Genomic DNA, 18,726 nt, shown 5'->3' with positions numbered 1-18,726 from the left:
TCACCTCTCATTCTTCTAAACTCCAGTGAGTAGAATCCTGTTTAGCCTTTTGTTTTTTAAGATAATCCCTCCATAATGGGGCCATCCCACTGAACATTCTCTTAACTTCCTCCAATGAAACAACATGTTTTCTTAAATATGGTGAACAGAAGTGCTCACAGTATTCCAGATGTGCTCTCACAAGCACGTTGCACAGTTGCAGTAAGACTTCCTGACTTTTATACTCCAACCCCCCTTCAAATAAGGGCAAACATTCCACTTCAGTTCTCAAGAAAGGTCACCAGACTCGAAACATTGACTCTGTTTTCTCTCCATGAATGCTACCCGACCTGCTGAGTCTCTCCAGAAATTTCTGTTTTCGTCCAACATTCCATTAGTCTTCCCAATTACCTGCTGCCCCCGTGTGCAAGCTCTCCATGTTTCATTCACTACTTCCCCCAAGTCCCTTTGTGTTGCAGCTTTCTGAAGCTTTCTCCATTTAAATAATATTCTATTCTTTTGATTTTCCTTCCAAATGAACAATTTCACATTTTCCCACATTGCACTCCATTTGCCAACATTTTTGCCAACTTAACCTATCAATATCTGACTGTAAAGCACATAAGACAACATTTTTTACTGTAACTCGATTATACATGACAGTAATATATCAGCAAGGTTTGAGAAGGTTTGTAGTTCAGGTTGAGGTTCGAGATGTAGGTTTGCTCCCTGAGTTGGAAGGTTCGCTGAAGATATTGCCTAGTATGGTGACAAAACATCTGAAAATGAACCTTCCAGCTCAATGAGCAAACCTACATCCAGAGTAATATTTCAAGTCAACCTCAGAGTACAACGGGATCTTGATCAGATGGGATAATAGGCCGAGGAGTGCCAGATGGAGTTTAATGTCGATAAATGTGAGGTGCTCCATTTTGGAAAGGCAAATCAGGGCAGGAATAATACACTTCATGGAAAAGTCTGGGGAGTGATGATGAAACAAGGGATCGTGGAATTCGGATTCATAGTTTCTTGAAAAAGGAGTCGCTGATAGACAGGGTAGTGAAGAAGTCGTTTGCTACACTTGTCATTATTGGTCAGTGCATTGTGTGTAGGATTTGGGAGGTCATGCTGTGGCTGAACGGGACATTGGTTTGGCAATTTCTGGAATACAGCATGCAATTCTGGTCTCCCTACTATAGGAAGGATGTTGTGAAACTTGAAAAGGTTCAGAAACGATTTACAAGATGTTGCCAGAGCTGAATGTGGAAATGCAGGAGATTGGTACTAGATGTGGAATAATTACAGACACGATGGGCTGAATGACATCCTTCCGCAAGAATTCTTTAATTCTGTGACTGGCGCAGAGGGAGATTAACTTCAAGGTTCATGTTATCAGGAGGGACACCAAAGCCCTTAGCTGAGTGGTCAGAAAACTCCCTACTCTTTATTTGAACTAAGGCATAACCTGTCTCCACCAATATCAAAGCATAAGTCAGCCATTCATCCCTTCAAGTCTGCTCCACCATTCAAGAAGATCACTGCTCTTCTGGTTGTAATTTCAATTCCACATTTCTATCGTTTGTCCCGGGGTCCTTATCTTTTTTTTAAAAAAAGGTCACCTTGCTCACCCTTTCATAACTTCATCAACTCAGCCTTCACAACTTCGTACAGAAGAGACTTACACAGTGCAACAGCCCTCTCAGGGGAACATAATTCTGCAAGGCATTGGTGAGGCCACTTTTGTAGTATTGGATAAACTTGTGATCACCCTGCTGTTAGAAGGGTGTTGTTAAACTGCAAAGGATGCAGAATAGATTTACAAAGATGTTGCCAGGACTGCAGTTATAAGGAGAGGCTAGATAGGCTAGGACTTTTCTCACTGGAGTATTGGAGGGTGAAGGGTGACCATATAGAGGTTTATAAAATTGTGGGGGACATCAATAAAAGTGAATAGCCCCAGGATGAGGGAGTCCAAACCCAGAGGGCATAGGTTTAAGGTGAGACCTGAGGGTGGTGCAAATACGAAGCAAGTTGCCAAAAAGAATTGTTGTAGTGGGTACAATCACAAGATTTAACAGACGACATAAATAGGACAAGATTCGAAGGATATGGACCAAACACAGGATAAGGGGACTCGTTCCAATTAGGATACCTGGTTGGCATGGATGAGTTGGACGAAAGGGTATGTTTCGGTGCTGTAGGACTCTGACGATATCTTATTCTACAGAACATCTTGTCAAACCTACAAGAGGAATCAATGTCCCATCAACTACCTTATCATGTCCCCTTAGAGAAATTTATACATTTCAAAAAGATCTCTCAGATTTCCAAACTTAAATGTGTAAAAGCCAATTTGTTCAATCTTCCTTCATAAGATAAACCCTTAATTCCCAGGAAAAAGGCAGGTGAAACTTGCTGTCAATGTAATTATTTTATGTTTTAAATGAGAGACAAATGTACAGACTAATTCTGATGTGGTCTCATCAAGGCCTTATGTGGCACTCTCTCCACCCCTCAGGTCTGGAAATGGACTCTACATTTTGAAGAAAAATGTCTGTGTTAATAGACTCTGGACTAGAAAGGACTCTGTTTGTTGGTAATTAACTGTCATATGGTTTGTTGGGCTTATCACCTGCACTGTCTTGCATGTCCCTGGGTCTGGCAGGTCTTACTGTGAGCTGGGAGGCTCGTGGGTCGTCCTGAAAGCTGTCACCCTGAGAGCCGGAGGGTGGGTAGGCCATCCTGTGAACCTGAAGGTTGGTAGGCTGTCCCGAAAGCCAGAGGGTGGGTAGGCCACCCTGATGACAGTCTCCCCAAGAGCTAGATGGTGGGTAGACCGTTCTGAGCACTGTTGTCCCGAAAAGGGGTAATCGGGACGGGCTGTCCTAGAGGTGGTCGAAAGCTGTATCAGAGCAGCCAAGAGCCAGAAAGCGTGTAGGGGCGGGCTGAGATCCAGAAGGCTTGTGGGCTACCCTGCACGCTGTCGTCCCAGGGAAGGGGACAGGCTGTCCTAGAGGTGGCCGAAAGGTGTGCCAGGATAGCCCACTGGCCAGATGGCCCATCGGGGTGGGTGAGAGCCCAATGGTACATAGGGGCAGACCGAGAGCCAGAAGGTGGGTAGCCGTCCTCAGCGCTGTCACCCCAGGTGGGTACTGGGGCGGACAGTCCTAGAGGTGGTCGAAAGGTGTGTCAGGGCGAACCGAGAGCCGGAAGGCGCGTGGGAGGGGGGCTGCCTGAGAGTGGTTGGAAGGTGGGAGGGACGGGGGCTTGCTGGGTCTGCATTATCTGCACTTTTTAACGTGACAGGATTGTCTTATGCATAAATGTCATTGTTGCTGTCTTTTCATATTTGAAACTGGGATTTGTGGTTTGTCCTCAATTCCCTGTAAACTGGTTGAACGGTAGGGTTTGGGGACTAGCTTTGCTGCTCCTCTCCCTTGTAAAATTGCTGTTGTATACAGCTGTAACTGTTAATTGTTGTGCAGTAACCTCTTGTTTGTACTTGTTTAATAAACAAACAGGGGAATGCTCCTCTCCCTTGTAAAATTGCTATCTCTTGTATACAGTTGTAAATGTTAACTGTTTTTGTAAATTGTTTTGTAACTGTTTAACAAAATTTATAAACAGGAGATTCAGAGGTCTTCTTGATTGAGGGGACTGACTCTGTGCTGGCTGGGTCACAGTCAGTGTGTTACTGTTGGTTTCTGCTTGTTTTTTGTGTGGGGGAAACCTGATTCCTGAACTGGCTGAATTATTTAGCCAGTTTGTTAAATGGTATTCCTTTAGGGAGGACTGATTGTTAAACTCCTGATGCACAGACTGTGTTTCAGGTGTAACTCTGTTCTCATTACGGGACTGTTGTTTCACTGACTGGTTATAGTCTGTGTGTTACTCTTTTCTTCACTTTTGAGAAAAGGACAATGTTAATTTTGTGGTAGGGCTTAGCCCTTGGACTCTAGTTTTGTTTTTTGTATGTGTCCTCACTGTTTGGACTGAGCCCTTGTGGAAGACATACATTTTACCAGAGGATCTGTTCCTATGGGGAGGCCCAGCCCTGAGACTGGGCTTCTAAAGATTGAACACCTGTGTGTGTGTAATTTTACAAGGGAGAGGAGCATTCCCCTGTTTATTTTATTAAACAAGTACAAAAAAGAGGTTACTGCACAACAGTTAACATTTACAGCTGTATACATCAGCAATTTTACAAGGGAGAGGAGCAGCAAAGCTAGGCCCCAAACCTTACCGTTCAACCAGTTTACAGGGAATTGAGGACAAACCACAAATCCCAGTTTCAAATATGAAAAGACAGCAACAATGACATTTATGCATAAGACAATCCTGTTACGTTAAAAAGTGCAGATAATGCAGACCCAACAAGACACTTGCTGTATCCTGGAATTTGGGAGAAGACCTTCCCTTCAGGAGTGGACCAAAACCCCTGTGAGTTAACCACCTTTACAATGTACTGTGTTCCTGTGAGTGGGCCTGGCTCTCCAAGGATGTGCCAGGACTCCATGGAGACTGAACACCTGTGTGCTGTGGGGTGTGCATTTGCTGCCTTTGGGAGTGGACTCTGCCCTTGGTTGTAGACCTTGTTTTTAGCAGTGGACTCTATTTCTGACAACACATGTTGTAAACTGGAGTGGACTCTGTTCCTGAGAACTCTATTTTTTTGAAGACTCTATATTTAGTCTCTGTGTACCAGAAAGGACTCTGTTTTTTCACAATTAACTCGATTGTGTTTCTTGTTGGGCTTATCACCTGCACTGTCTTGTGTGTCCCTGGGTCTGGCAGGCCTTACTGTGAGCTGGGACGTTCATGGGTTGTCCTGAAAGCTGTCACCCCGAGAACCAGAGGGTGGGTAGGCCACCCTGATGCCAGTTGCCCCTAGAGCCAGTAGGTGAGTAGGCCATTCTGAGCACAGTTGCCCTGAGAAGGGGTAATCTGGATGGGCTGTCCTACAGGTGGTCGGAAGATGTCTCAGAGCAGCCAAGAGCCAGAAGGCGCATAGGGGCAGGCTGAGATCCGGAAGGCTTGTGGGCTACCCTGCATGCTGTCCTTCCCTGGGAAGGGGACAGGCTGTCCTAGAGGTGCCGGAAGGTGTGTCGGGGTAGTCCACTGGCCGGACGGTGCATTGGGGTGATGAGAACCCAGTGGTAAGTAGGGGCAGACAGAGAGCCAGAAGCAGTCCTCAGCGCTGCTGCCCCGGGCGGGTAACGGGGCAGGCTGTCCTAGAGGTGGTCGAAAGGTATGTCATGGCAGACCGAGAGCCGGAAGGTACGTAGGGGCGGGCTGCCTTAGAGCGGCCGGAAGGTGGGAGGGATTGGGGTGGGGGTGGTGGGAAGACTTGCTGTTTTTTTGGGGGTCTGTATTGTATGGACTGTTTCTTACACAGTTGGAATGTCTTATATGTATGAATGTCATTGTTACTGTTGGTAATGATTGAAACTGGGGTTTGAGGTTTGTCTTCATTTCCCTGAAAACCGGTTGAATGTCAGGGTTTGGGGCTTGGCTTTGTCATTCCCCTCCCTTGTAAAATTGCTGTTTCTCTGTATACAGCTGTAAATGTAATTGTTTGTATAAACTGTGAATTGTTTAATAAAATATAAATAAACAGGACTGTCTGTTTCCTTTCTTCCTGGTGATGGAATATAAATTGTGAGGAGCAATTATTAATGTTGTCTGTGAAAATCACAAAGCTGAATCATGAAAGAGGAAGGGGAGTGTAGGTTAAGCTAGATATACTTGTACAAACAGTTATAAGCATCTGTTTCCCGCTTCTGCAAAAACAAAACCACAATCAAGAGGTCATAAGGCTCAGTGTGGATGAAGAATGAGAGGAAATGTTGCTTTAGCAAGCAAGGAAGCAGATGGCACTGAAGGAAGATATACGCTAACAGTAGACTACAGAGGGATGTGGTGAAATGGCCACGCAAAACCTGTACTGTTACGCACAGGGCCAGATAAGGCAAGAGATAAACAAGAGGAATGGGCGCTGGGTTTAGAGTAGTGGGAGGAGGGAAAGGGAAATAAATTGTTTCAAGGTTTTGTACTGTGTGCCTATCTTGTAGACACCACTCTTGCAAGAGTATATCAGATGATATTGCTGCTGCAAGATCTTGTCTTGGACTGAAATTATTGAAGTGAGTGAGTTCTATTTCCCACATAAATTAAGGTTTACACACTTGTTTTTCACTGCATCTGACACCAACATATATGACATGGGTACTAAGGAAACATAAGCATGACTGCTGTCGGGTGGAAGTGGAAGAAAAATAAACAGGCATGTCAAGGGATCTGCTCACTGAGAGCTGGCTCTAGGGGAGCTGGATCAGCATATGAAGGACTCTTCAATCGTCTTGAGGAGACTGACTTCAAAACAGCCTCAGTGTGTCTTATGTGCTGCTGTTGGTGTCTTCCTACTGAGGAGCAGTTTATTTTTAATTTTTTTTCATAGTTTGTTGCGATTTGTTTTCTTGGGTTTCTTTCTGCTTATTTCTGTTAATTTGAAGCTGTGCTCAGCTGCCCAGGCAGCTCCTACCACCACTGCTGCTATAGTCTGGGCCTGCTCCTCCAACTGAAGCCTGGACCTCGCCTGCACCCCTGCTGCTGCTGCCTGGGCCTACCTACACCTGGGGACGACTTCGACTGCTACTCCTGAGGCTGCTTCTAAAAAAAATAAACAGGATGATCAGATGTTCTGTTCACTCTGAGCTGGCTCTGAGGAAGCTGGATCCGTGTCAAGGACTGCATGTGTAAACAAAATGGTGAGTTGGTGACTGGATAATGGCCTCTGTGAAGTTATTCCTGATGTCGGGGTTTCCTGCTCCTCGGATGCTGCCTGACCTGCTGTGCTTTTTCAATACTGCTCTAATCTTGACTGTAATCTCCAGCATCTGCAGTACCCACTTACAGTCATAGAGATGTACAGCAAGGAAACAGATCCTTCGGTCCGACCAGATATCCTGACCCAATCCAGTTCCACCTGCCAGCACCCGGCCTATATCCCTCCAAACCCTTCCTATTCATATACCCATCCAAATGCCTCTTAAATGTTGCAATTGTACCAGCCTCCACCACATCCTCTGGCAGCTCATTCCATACACGTACCACATTCTCCATGAAAATGTTGCCCCTCAGGTCTCTTTTATATCTTTTCCCTCTCACCCGAAACCTATGTCCTCTAGTTCTGTACTCCCCGACCCCAGGGAAAAGACTTTGTCTATTTATCCTATCCTTGCCCCTCATAATTTTGTAAACCACTATAAGCTCACTCCTCAGCCTCCAACACTCCAGGGAAAACCACCTCAGCCTGTTCCACCTCTCCCTATAGCTCAAATCCTCCAACCCTGGCAACATCCTTGTAAATCATTTTGGAATCCTTTCAAGTTTCAAACATCTTTCCAATAGGAAAGAGACCAGAATTGCACGCAATATTACAGCAGTGGGCTTACAAATGTCCAGTACAGCCGCAACATGACCTCCCAACCCCTGTACTTCATAGTCTGATCAATAAAGGAGCGTATACCAAACATTGCCTTCACTATCCTATCTACCTGTGACTCCGCTTTCAAGGAGCTATGAACCTGTACTCCAAGGTCTCTGTTCAGCAACACTCCCAAGGACCTTACCATTAAGTATATAAGTCCTGCGAAGATTTGCTTTCCCAAAATGCAGCACCTCGCATTTATCTGAATTAAACTCCATCTGCCACTTCTCAGCCCATTGGCCCATCTGGTCCAGATCCTGTTGTAATCTGAGGTAACCCTCTTCGCTGTCCACTACACCTTCAATTTTGGTGTCATCTGCAAACGTACTAACTATACCTCTTATGCTCGCATCCAAATCATTTATATAAATGACAAAAAGTAGAGGGCCCAGCACCGATCCTTATGGCACTCCACTGGTCACAAGTCTCCAGTATGAAAAACAATCCTAGATCACCACCCTCTGTCTTCTACCTTTTGAGCCAGTTCTGTATCCAAATGGCTAGTTCTCCCTGTATTCCATGAGATCTAACCTTGCTGATCAGTGTCCCATGGGGAACCTTGTTGAACGCCTTACTGAAGTCCATATAGATCACATTTACCGCTCTGCCCTCATCAATCCTGATTGTTACTTCTTCAAAAAACTCAATCAAGTTTGTGAGACTATTTCACTATCAAACTAAGAACAATCCTTTACATGCTCTGAACCAAACTTACATTCTTTTTTGTTCACTCTTAACTCTTAAGGGGTAGCCATAATCACCCACATGGGCCCCAACTATGCCTGCCTCTTCATCCATCAGCACCATTCCCCACCTTTTCCTCCACTACATTGATGACTTGATTGGCACTACCTCGTATTTGCATGAGGTGGTTGAAAAGTTCATTAATTCTAATTCTACCAACACCTTCCAACCTGACCTCAAATTCATCCGGACAATCTCGGACACCTCCTTCCCCTTCCTGGACCTCTCCATCTCCATCTCCAACTCTGGCAACCGACTAATCGCGGACATCTACTACAAACCCACCAACTCCCACAGCTACCTGGAATACACCTCCTCCCACCCTACCCCTGTAAAAACATTATCCCTTATTCTCTGCCTCTGCTGCATCTGTTCCCAGGAGGACCAATTCCACCACAGAACATCCCAGATGGTGTCCTACCTCAAAAACTACAACTTCCTCTCCCACATGGTTGACAATGCCCTCCAGTTCATCTGCTCAATATCCTGTACCTTCACCCTTGAACCACACCCCTCCCAACGCAACAGGGACAGAACCCCTTGGTCCTCACCTTCTACCCCACCAACATCCGGATACATTGCATTATCCTCCACCACTTCTGCCACTTACAAACAGACTGCACCATTAGGGACATATTTCCCTCTGCACTCCATCTGCATTTCAGAGACTATTCCCTCTGCAACTCCCTTGTCAGATCCACACCCCTCAACAACCCACCTTCCCTGACCTCTGAAAAGTGCAAAACCTGCACCCACACCTCCCCCTCACCGCCGTCCAAGGCTCCAAAGGATCCTCCCACATCTGACAAATATACTTGTACCTCCACCAATGTCATCTACTGCATCCATTGTACCCAATGTGGTGTCCTCTACATCGGGGAGACAGAACTCTTACTTGCGGATTGTTTCAGAGAACATCTCTGGGACACCCACACCAACCAACCCCACCACCCCGTGCCTGAATACTTTAACTCCCCCTCCCACCAAGGGAATGCAGGTCCTGACGCCTGGATATTCCACCTTGGAACCCTGATCTGTCTGGTTGCAATGTTGATTTCCCTAGTTTCATTATTTCCCCACCCCACCTTATCGCAGTCCCAAGCCTCCAACTCAGAACCACCCTCCTGACTGGTCTATCTTCCTTCCCACCTGTCCACTTGACTTTCCACCTTCCCCCCCCCCCCCCCCCCCCCCCCGATACCTTCTTCTATCACATTCCCAGCTACCTACCACCCCCAGCCCCACACCCATCCCACTTATCTCTCGGCCCCCGGTCCACAAACCTCATTCCTGATGAAGGGCTTGTGTCCAAAACATTGATTCTTCAGATGCTGCCTGACCCGCTGTGCTTTTCCAGTGCCACACGCTTGACTCTGATCTCCAGTATCTGTAGTCCTCATTTTCTCCTACACTCTTAACCTATCTACATTCCTGTATACTCTCGTAATCAGTCTATATCCCTCCTTATCCCAGGCTCAGCCCCCTCTTTCTACCCCATCCCTTTCACCTGACCACCTTCCCTTCCACCCATCTGCTCCACCCCACCCACTGTCCAATCACAGCCACCTTCTCCCTACATCCACCAATCGCCATCCCACCTACCTTTCCCCAGCCCCACACCCCCATTCTGCAGCCCCTTCCTCTCCCCGGGTTCTGATGCATGTTTCCGACCTGAAACATCAATTGCCCTTCTATTCTGTTTGCAGCTCAACTCTCCAACTCCTCCTATATTCCTTTGTACATTCTGAACCTCCCTCCATGCAATTGAACTGTTTTAACAACCCTGTCTCTCTTTTGTTACAGAGGGAGAGAGAAGAGTTACTGAGGGAGAGAGATAAGTTAGTGGAGGAAAGGGATTACAAAAGGGAGAGGGGTTATAGAAGGAGAGGAGTTACAAAGGGGTTACCCTTCCGTTTCCCCTTTGTAACAGGCAGGAGTGAAGAACTGGGTGGGGGGGTGGGGATGGAGAGACAGAGAGAGAGAGATGTTGGAGGGAGGGAGGATGGAAAACACTTGGATGGAGAGAGGCCCAGCAGCCAGGAAGGCGGTTACCTTTTTGAACCCTGGTGCAGGATCTGACTCAATCACGTTGAAGCCGTTCAGAGCTCTGAGGCTGCGGACTATCTCCCGGTTGGTCTTCAGGGGGAAGTCTTGGCCACACACGTCGATGAAGTACCTCCAGGCGACAGGGCTCTCCAGCAGCTCCTTCATGCAGTTGAGATCTGCCTGAACTCTGCTCCAGCCAGATTAGGTGACCCACTCCAGCTTGGCTGCGACAAAGACATTGTGGATACACGACGCGATGGCCCGAACGGCCGCATGAAATTAGAACATAGAACATAGAACATAGAACAATACAGCACAGAACAGGCCCTTCGGCCCACGATGTTGTGCCGAACTTCTATCCTAGATTAAGCACCCATCCATGTACCTATCCAAATGCCGCTTAAAGGTCGCCAATGAATCTGACTCTACCACTCCCTCGGGCAGCGCATTCCATGCCCCCACCACTCTCTGGGTAAAGAACCCACCCCTGACATCTCCCCTATACCTTCCACCCTTCACCTTAAATTTATGTCCCCTTGTAACACTCTGTTGTACCCGGGGAAAAAGTTTCTGACTGTCTACTCTATCTATTCCTCTGATCATCTTATAAACCTCTATCAAGTCACCCCTCATCCTTCGCCGTTCCAACGAGAAAAGGCCGAGAACTCTCAACCTATCCTCGTACGACCTACTCTCCATTCCAGGCAACATCCTGGTAAATCTTCTCTGCACCCTCTCCAAAGCTTCCACATCTTTCCTAAAGTGAGGCGACCAGAACTGCACACAGTACTCCAAATGTGGCCTAACCAAAGTCCTGTACAGCTGCAACATCACCTCACGACTCTTGAATTCAATCCCTCTGCTAATGAACGATAATACTCCATAGGCCTTCTTACAAACTCTATCCACCTGAGTGGCAACCTTCAAAGATCTATGTACATAGACCCCAAGATCCCTCTGTTCCTCCACCTGACCAAGAACCCTACCATTAACCCTGTATTCCGCATTCTTATTTGTTCTTCCAAAATGGACAACCTCACACTTGGCAGGGTTGAACTCCATCTGCCACTCCTCAGCCCAGCTCTGCATCCTATCTAAGTCCCTCTGCAGCCGACAACAGCCCTCCTCACTGTCCACAACTCCACCTATCTTTGTATCATCTGCAAATTTACTGACCCACCCTTTGACTCCCTCCTCTAAGTCATTAATAAAAATTACAAACAGCAGAGGACCCAGAACTGATCCCTGCGGAACTCCACTTGTAACTGGACTCCATGCTGAATATTTACCATCTACCACCACTCTCTGACTTCTACCGGTTAGCCAGTTTTCTATCCAATTGGCCAAATTTCCCTCTATCCCATGCCTCCTGACTTTCCGCATAAGCCTACCATGGGCAACCTTATCAAATGCCTTACTAAAATCCATGTACACTACATCCACTGCTCTACCCTCATCCACATGCTTGGTCACCTCCTCGAAGAATTCAATAAGACTTGTAAGGCAAGACCTACCCTTCACAAATCCGTGCTGGCTGTCCCTAATCAAGCAGTGTCTTTCCAGATACTCGTAAATCCTATCCCTCAGTACCCTTTCCATTACTTTGCCTGCCATAGAAGTAAGACTAACTGGCCTGTAATTCCCGGGGTTATCCCTATTCCCTTTTTTGAACAGGGGCACAACATTCGCTACTCTCCAGTCCCCTGGTACCACCCCCGTTGCCAGTGAAGACGAGAAGATCATTGCCAACGGTACTGCAGTTTCCTCTCTTGCTTCCCACATAATCCTAGGATATATCCCGTCAGGCCCGGGGGACTTGTCTATCCTCAAGTTGTTCAAAATGTCCAACACATCTTCCTTCCTAACAGGTATCTCTTCTAGCTTATCAGTCCGTTTCACACTCTCCTCTTCAACAATACGGTCCCTCTCGTTCGTAAATACTGAAGAGAAGTACTTGTTCAAGACCTCTCCTATCTCTTCCGACTCAATACACAGTCTCCCACCACTGTCCTTGATCGGACCTACCCTCGTTCTCGTCATTCTCAGGTTTCTCACATATGCATAGAATGCCTTGGGGTTATCCTTGATCCTATCCGCCAGGGATTTTTCATGCCCTCTCTTAGCTCTCCTAATCCCTTTCTTCAGGTCCCTTCTGGCTATCCTGTATCCCTCCACTGCTCTGTCTGAACCTTGTTTCCTCAACCTTATGTAAGCCTCCTTCTTCCTCTTTACTAGACATTCAACCTCCCTCGTCAACCAAGGCTCCCTCACACGACCATTTCTTTCCTGCCTGATCGGTACATACATATCAAGGACACGTCGTATCTGCTCCTTGAAAAAGTCCCACATTTCCACCACATCCTTCCCTAACAGCCTATGCTCCCAACGTATGCTCCTCAAATCCTGTCTTACAGCATCGTAATTTCCCTTCCCCCAATTGTAAAATCTACCTTGTTGTGCGCACCTATCTCTCTCCATAACCAAGGTGAAAGTCACAGAATTGTGGTCGCCATCACCAAAATGTTCACCCACCAACAAGCCCACCACTTGTCCCGGTTCGTTACCGAGTACCAAATCCAATATGGCCTCCCCTCTGGTTGGACAATCTACATACTGCGTTAGAAAAGCTTCCTGGACACACTGCACAAACACCGCCCCATCCAATCTACTTGATCGAAAGAGCTTCCAATCAATATTTGGGAAGTTGAAGTCGCCCATGACTACGACCCTGTGGCTTCTGCACCTTTCCAAAATCTGTTTCCCAATCTGTTTCTCCACATCTCTGCTGCTATTGGGGGGCCTATAATAAACACCCAACAAGGTGACTGCACCTTTCCTATTTCTGACTTCAGCCCATACTACCTCCAGAGGCAGATCCCCCTCAAACTTCCTTTCTGCAGTCGTTATACCATTTCTAATTAGCAATGCCACCCCCCCTCCTTTTTTACCACCCTCCCTAATCTTACTGAAACATCTGTAACCAGGAACCTCCAACAGCCATTCCTGTCCCTCATCTATCCATGTTTCCGTGATGGCCACAACATCGTAGTCCCAGGTACCGATCCACGCCTTAAGTTCACCCACCTTATTTCTGATACTCCTTGCATTGAAGTATACGCACTTGAGCCCATCTCTGTGTCCGCAAGTAGTCCCTGTCAGTGCTACCTTCTCCACAGCCTCCCTACAGTCTTGGGCATCCTGACACACAGCTAGCTTACTTGTTGGACAACAAGTCCGGATCCCATCCCCCGCCAAATTAGTTTAAACCCCCCCGAAGAGTGCTAGCAAACCTACCCCCCAGGATATTGGTGCCCTTCTGGTTCAGGTGCAACCCGTCCTGTTTATACAGGTCCCACCTTCCCCAGAATGCAGTCCAATTGTCCAAATATCTGAAGCCCTCCCTCCTACACCATCCTTGCAGCCACGTGTTCACGTGATGATCCCTTGTTTCAGATTAAGGGCCCAAGTCAGGGTCTATTCCTGCTCTGTTCTCTCCGGATCTGTCCAGCGAGGAAGCTGACAAGGTTCTGTGGGACAACCTGCCGCATGTCAGCTGTAACGGTGCCAAGAAGCTCGATGCCCCTCAGAGCTTGGAGGTACTAACTGGTGCCCTCTCCCATTTTTCCAGCAGCAGGACCCAGGGGCTGGGTGGAGTTTGTACATTCTCCCTGTGTCTGTGTGGATTTCCTACCACAGTCCAAAGGTGTGAAAGTTAATTGGATTGGCCACACTATATTGCTTATTGTGTCCAGGGATGTGTAGGCTCAGTGGGTTTGCATGGGACATGCAGGGTTACAGGTTTGGGGGTGGTGGCATATTCTTCAGAGGGTCAGTGTGGACTTGATGGACTGAATGGCCTGCTTCCACACTGAAGGGATTTTATGATTTGAGAACACAACCTTGAGGAAAGGAGAATTAAATCAAATACCTCTCAACTCAAAGTTAGAAGCCTGGTCTAAATCAATAACAGTCGAGGGGAATCCTCATGTTACTGAACACATGATCAGCAGAGAGTTACTAACACAGGCGTTCCACGGACAGGCACAGAACAAGTTTCAAAGACGTGTCTCAAAGCTGCTGAAATCCCCTTGGCAATCTGGATACAGAATTGGCTGGCCCATGGAAGATAGAGGCTGGTGATAAATGGGGAGTATTCAGCCTGGAGCTTGGTGAACAATGGTGCTCCACAGGGATCCGTTCTGAGACCTTTGCACTTTGTGATTTTAATAAATGATCTGGATGAGGAAGTGGAAGGGTGAAAGGGTGGATTAGCAAGTTTGCTGATGACATGAAGGTTGGTGCAGTGGTGAACAGTATGGAGGGCTGTGGTAGGTTGCAATGGGGCATTCCCAGGATGCAGAGCTGGGCTGATAAGTGGCAGATGAAATTCAACCTGGAAAAGTGTGAAATGATTCATTTTGGAAGTCAAATTTGAATGTAGAATACAGGGTTAAAGGCAGGATTCTTGGCAGGAACAGAAGGATCTTGGTGTCCATGTCCATAGATCCCTCAAAGTTGTCACCCACGTTGTTGGATTGTTAAGAAGCTGTATGGTGTGTTTGCTTTCATTAGCAGGGGGATTGAATTTAAGAGCCGTGAGGTTATGCTGCAGCTCTACAGAGCCCTGGTTAGACCATACTTGGAATATTGTGTTCAGTTCTGGTCGCCTCATGATAAGAAGGATATGGAAGCTTCCGGAATGGGTGCAGTGAAGATTTATCAGGATGCATGCCTGAACTGGAGGGCATTTCTTATGAAGAAATGTTGAGGGAGCTCGGGCTTTTCTTATTTGAGCAAAGAAGGATGATAAAGTTGCGCAAGATGATGAGAAGCAATGAAAGACTGGATAGGCAGAGACTTTTTCCCAAGCTGTCACAACGGTGAATCGGTTTAAGGTAATTAGAGGAAGGATTAGGGAGGTTTTAGAGGTCGATTCTTTACACAGAGTGTGGTGGGTGTGTGGAATGCACTGCCAGCGGTGGTAATAGAGTCAGATACATTAGGGACATTTAAGCGACTCTTGGAGAGGCACATAGAAGATAGAACAATAAAGTATGTCACTTCGTTTGAACTTCGGGTGGAAAAAAGGTCAGCACTACATCAAGGGCAGAAGGGCCGTCCTGAGCTGTACTGTTCTAGGTTCTATGTTAACAGCACAGGTTCAATCCCTACACTGGCTGAGATCACCATGAAATTCCCACCTTCTCAATCCCGCCCCTCCACTGGTTAAACTCACGACCAACTGTGTCTCTGAAAGAGCAGCCCTATGGTCCACTGGGACTAAAGCAACTTTACTGAAGGAATATAATCCAAGCCAGGATGGTGAGTGGTTTGGAAGGGAATATGCAGGTCATGGTGTTCTCATGCATCGACTGCCTTTGTCTTTAGGAAGGTAGTGGTCATAGATGTTGAAGATGATGTCTACGGAGCATTGGTGAGTCTCTGCAGTGTGTATTGTCAATGATACTCAGTGCTGCTACTGAACGCTGGTGGTGCATGGACTGAATGTTGTAGATGTGGTGTCAATCAAACTGGTTACTTCATCGTAAAAGAGTAAATGTTGGAGAAACTCAGCAGGCCCGTTGTAACTTTGAAGAGAGAAAGAGAATGAATGTTTCTAGTCTGACATGACACCTTGTCAGCACTGTTCTGAAGAAGAGTTAGATGTGGACTCCAAAGGTTAACTCTATATTTCTCTCCACAGATGTTGCCAGGTTTGCTGAATTTCTCCAGCACGTTCTGATTTCATTTCGGATTTTGAGTGTCTGCAACATTGTGCTTTTATATGGCTGCTTGGTCATGCTGGGATCCCATTTCATGAGGGATCTTGAAACTATTTCCATCCAGGCAAGTGGGGAGTATTCCATCACACCCCTGACGTGTGACTTGGAGATGGTGGAGAGGCTTTTGGAGCCATGAGGTACATCCCTCACTGCACTGACCTTGCCCCCTGACCTGCTCTTATAGCCACATTGTAAATCCATTTCATTTTCAGCTCAATGTAACTCCCAGGTTGTTGATCTTGGGGGATTCAGTAACAGCAAAGGCATTGAATGGCATTATTTAGATGATTGAAGGTAGTAATTGTTTTGCACTTGTGTGGCCGAATATTCATTGTTATTTGTCAGCCCAGGCCTGGAAGTTGCCAGGATCTTGCTGCAGAGCCACATGGAGTGCTTCAGTATCCGAGGAGGGAAGAATGCTGCTGAACATTGTGTGAGTATTAGAGAACCCTCGGACTCATGACATTCTGCCTGAGGGAAGGTCAGTTACACAGTCACTAAAGATAGTTCGGGCTAGGACACAATCTTGAGGACCTCCTGCTGTGAGGGCCTGAAGCTTAGATGGCTGACCTCCACCAACCTCACCAATTGCAGTGGGTATGGAGTCACATGTAGACCAGACAAGACAAGAACAGCCCTAATCCCTGAAGGGCATTAGAGAACCAGATGGGTTTTAACAACAATTGACAAGGGTTTCATAGTCAGATTAGAGTCATAATTCCATGTGTTTCAATTGAAGTTCTGATATCTGTCATTGATAGGATTTGACCCGGGTCCATGATAATAGTTGGGAAGTATCTGAATATGAGTTAATGCGATGGCTGGCCTCCTTGCTCATTTAGAATCCAACTTGACATTTCTATCCCAATTACAAAATAAAGGTTTAAGTTTTATTATTCATCATTGAGTGTCATATTAATTTATCATTACTTGGTACCTAGAAAACAGAAATACAGACAGACTTAGTGCTGCCAACTACATTAATCGGAATCCTATCTGAACAAGTATGAGATCACCCAATCTGATTCTGATAGATTAGATTACTTACAACATGGAAACAGGCCCAACAAGTCCACACCGACCCGCCGAAGCACACCCACCCAGACCCATTCCCCTACACCTAACACTACGGACAATTTGGCATGGCCAATTCACCTAACCTGCACATTTTTGGACTGTGGGAGGAAACCAGAGCACCCAGAGGAAACCCACACAGACACAGGGAGAATGTGCAAACTCCACACAGTCAGTCACCTGAGGCGGGAATTGAACCCAGGTCTCTGGCGCTGTGAGGCAGCAGTGCTTACCACTGTGCCACCGTGCCGCGCACATTCACTCAGTTTGAAGTTTGAAGTTTGAAGGAACTGTCGATGAGCAGAGTGAATGGTTTTCCCATGCAAAGGAAGGTGTTATGTAGAAAGACAGGAACATTATTTACGTGTGTATGTGTGTGTGTGTGTGTGTGTAACTCATCCAGACTGACCAAATATCACAAACTAATCTAGTCCCATTGGCCAGCACTAGTCCCATATCCCTCTAAGCCCTTCCTATTCATAGAGTCATAGAGATGTACAGCATGGAAACAGACCCTTCGCTTCAACCTGTCCACGCCGACCAGATATCCCAACCCAATCTTGTCCCACCTGACAGCACCCGGCCCATATCCCTCCAAACCCTTCCTATTCATATACCCATCCAAATGCCTCTTAAATGTTGCAATTGTACCAGCCTCCACCACTTCGTCTGGCAGCTCATTCCATACCAGTACCACCCTCTGTGTGAAAAAGTTACCTCTTAGGTCTCTTTTATATCTTTCCCCTCTCACCCAAACCTATGCTCTCTAGTTCTGGACTCCCCGACCCCCAGGGAAAGACTTTGTCTATTTATCCTATCCATGCCCCTCATAATTTTGTAAACCTCTATAAGGTCCACCCCTCAGCCTCCGACGCTCCAGGGAAAACTGCCCCAGCCTGTTCAGTCTCTCCCTGTAGCTCAGATCCTCCAACCCTGGCAACATCCTTGTAAATATTTTCTGAACCCTTTCAGGTTTCACAACATCTTTCTGATAGGAAGCAGACCAGAATCGCATGCAATATTCCAACAGTGGCTTAACCAATGTCCTGTACAGCCGCAACATGACCTCCCAACTCCTGTACTCAATACTCTGGCCAATAAAGGAAAGCATACCAAATGCCGCCTTCACTTTCCTATCTAACTGCGACTCCACTTTCAAGGAGCTATGAACCTGCACTCCAAGGTCTCTTTGTGCAGCAACACTCCCTAGGACCTTGCCATTAAGTCTATAAGTCCTGCTAAGATTTGCCTTCTCAAAATGCAGCACCTTGCAGTTATCTGAATTAAACTCCATCTGCCTCTTCTCAGCCCATTGGCCCATCTGGTCCAGATCCTGTTGTAATCTGAGGTAACCCTCTTCACTATCCACTACACCTCCAATTTTGGTGTCATCTGCTAACTGACTAACTTACTAACCACTTAGGCTCGCATCCAAATCATTTATGTAAATGACAAAAAGTAAAGGACCCAGCACCGATCCTTGTGGCACTCCACTGGTCACAGGCCTCCAGTCTGAAAAACAACCCTCCACCACCACTCTCTGTCTTCTATCTTTGAGCCAATTCTGTATCCACATGGCTAGTTCTCCCTGTATTCCATGAGATCTAACCT

This window comes from Chiloscyllium punctatum, chromosome 29 (assembly GCF_047496795.1).
Source record: "Chiloscyllium punctatum isolate Juve2018m chromosome 29, sChiPun1.3, whole genome shotgun sequence".
NCBI classification, from domain to species: Eukaryota; Metazoa; Chordata; class Chondrichthyes; order Orectolobiformes; family Hemiscylliidae; genus Chiloscyllium; species Chiloscyllium punctatum.
The sequence above is the reverse complement of the archived record's forward strand: the minus strand, read 5'-3'. Positions refer to the sequence as shown.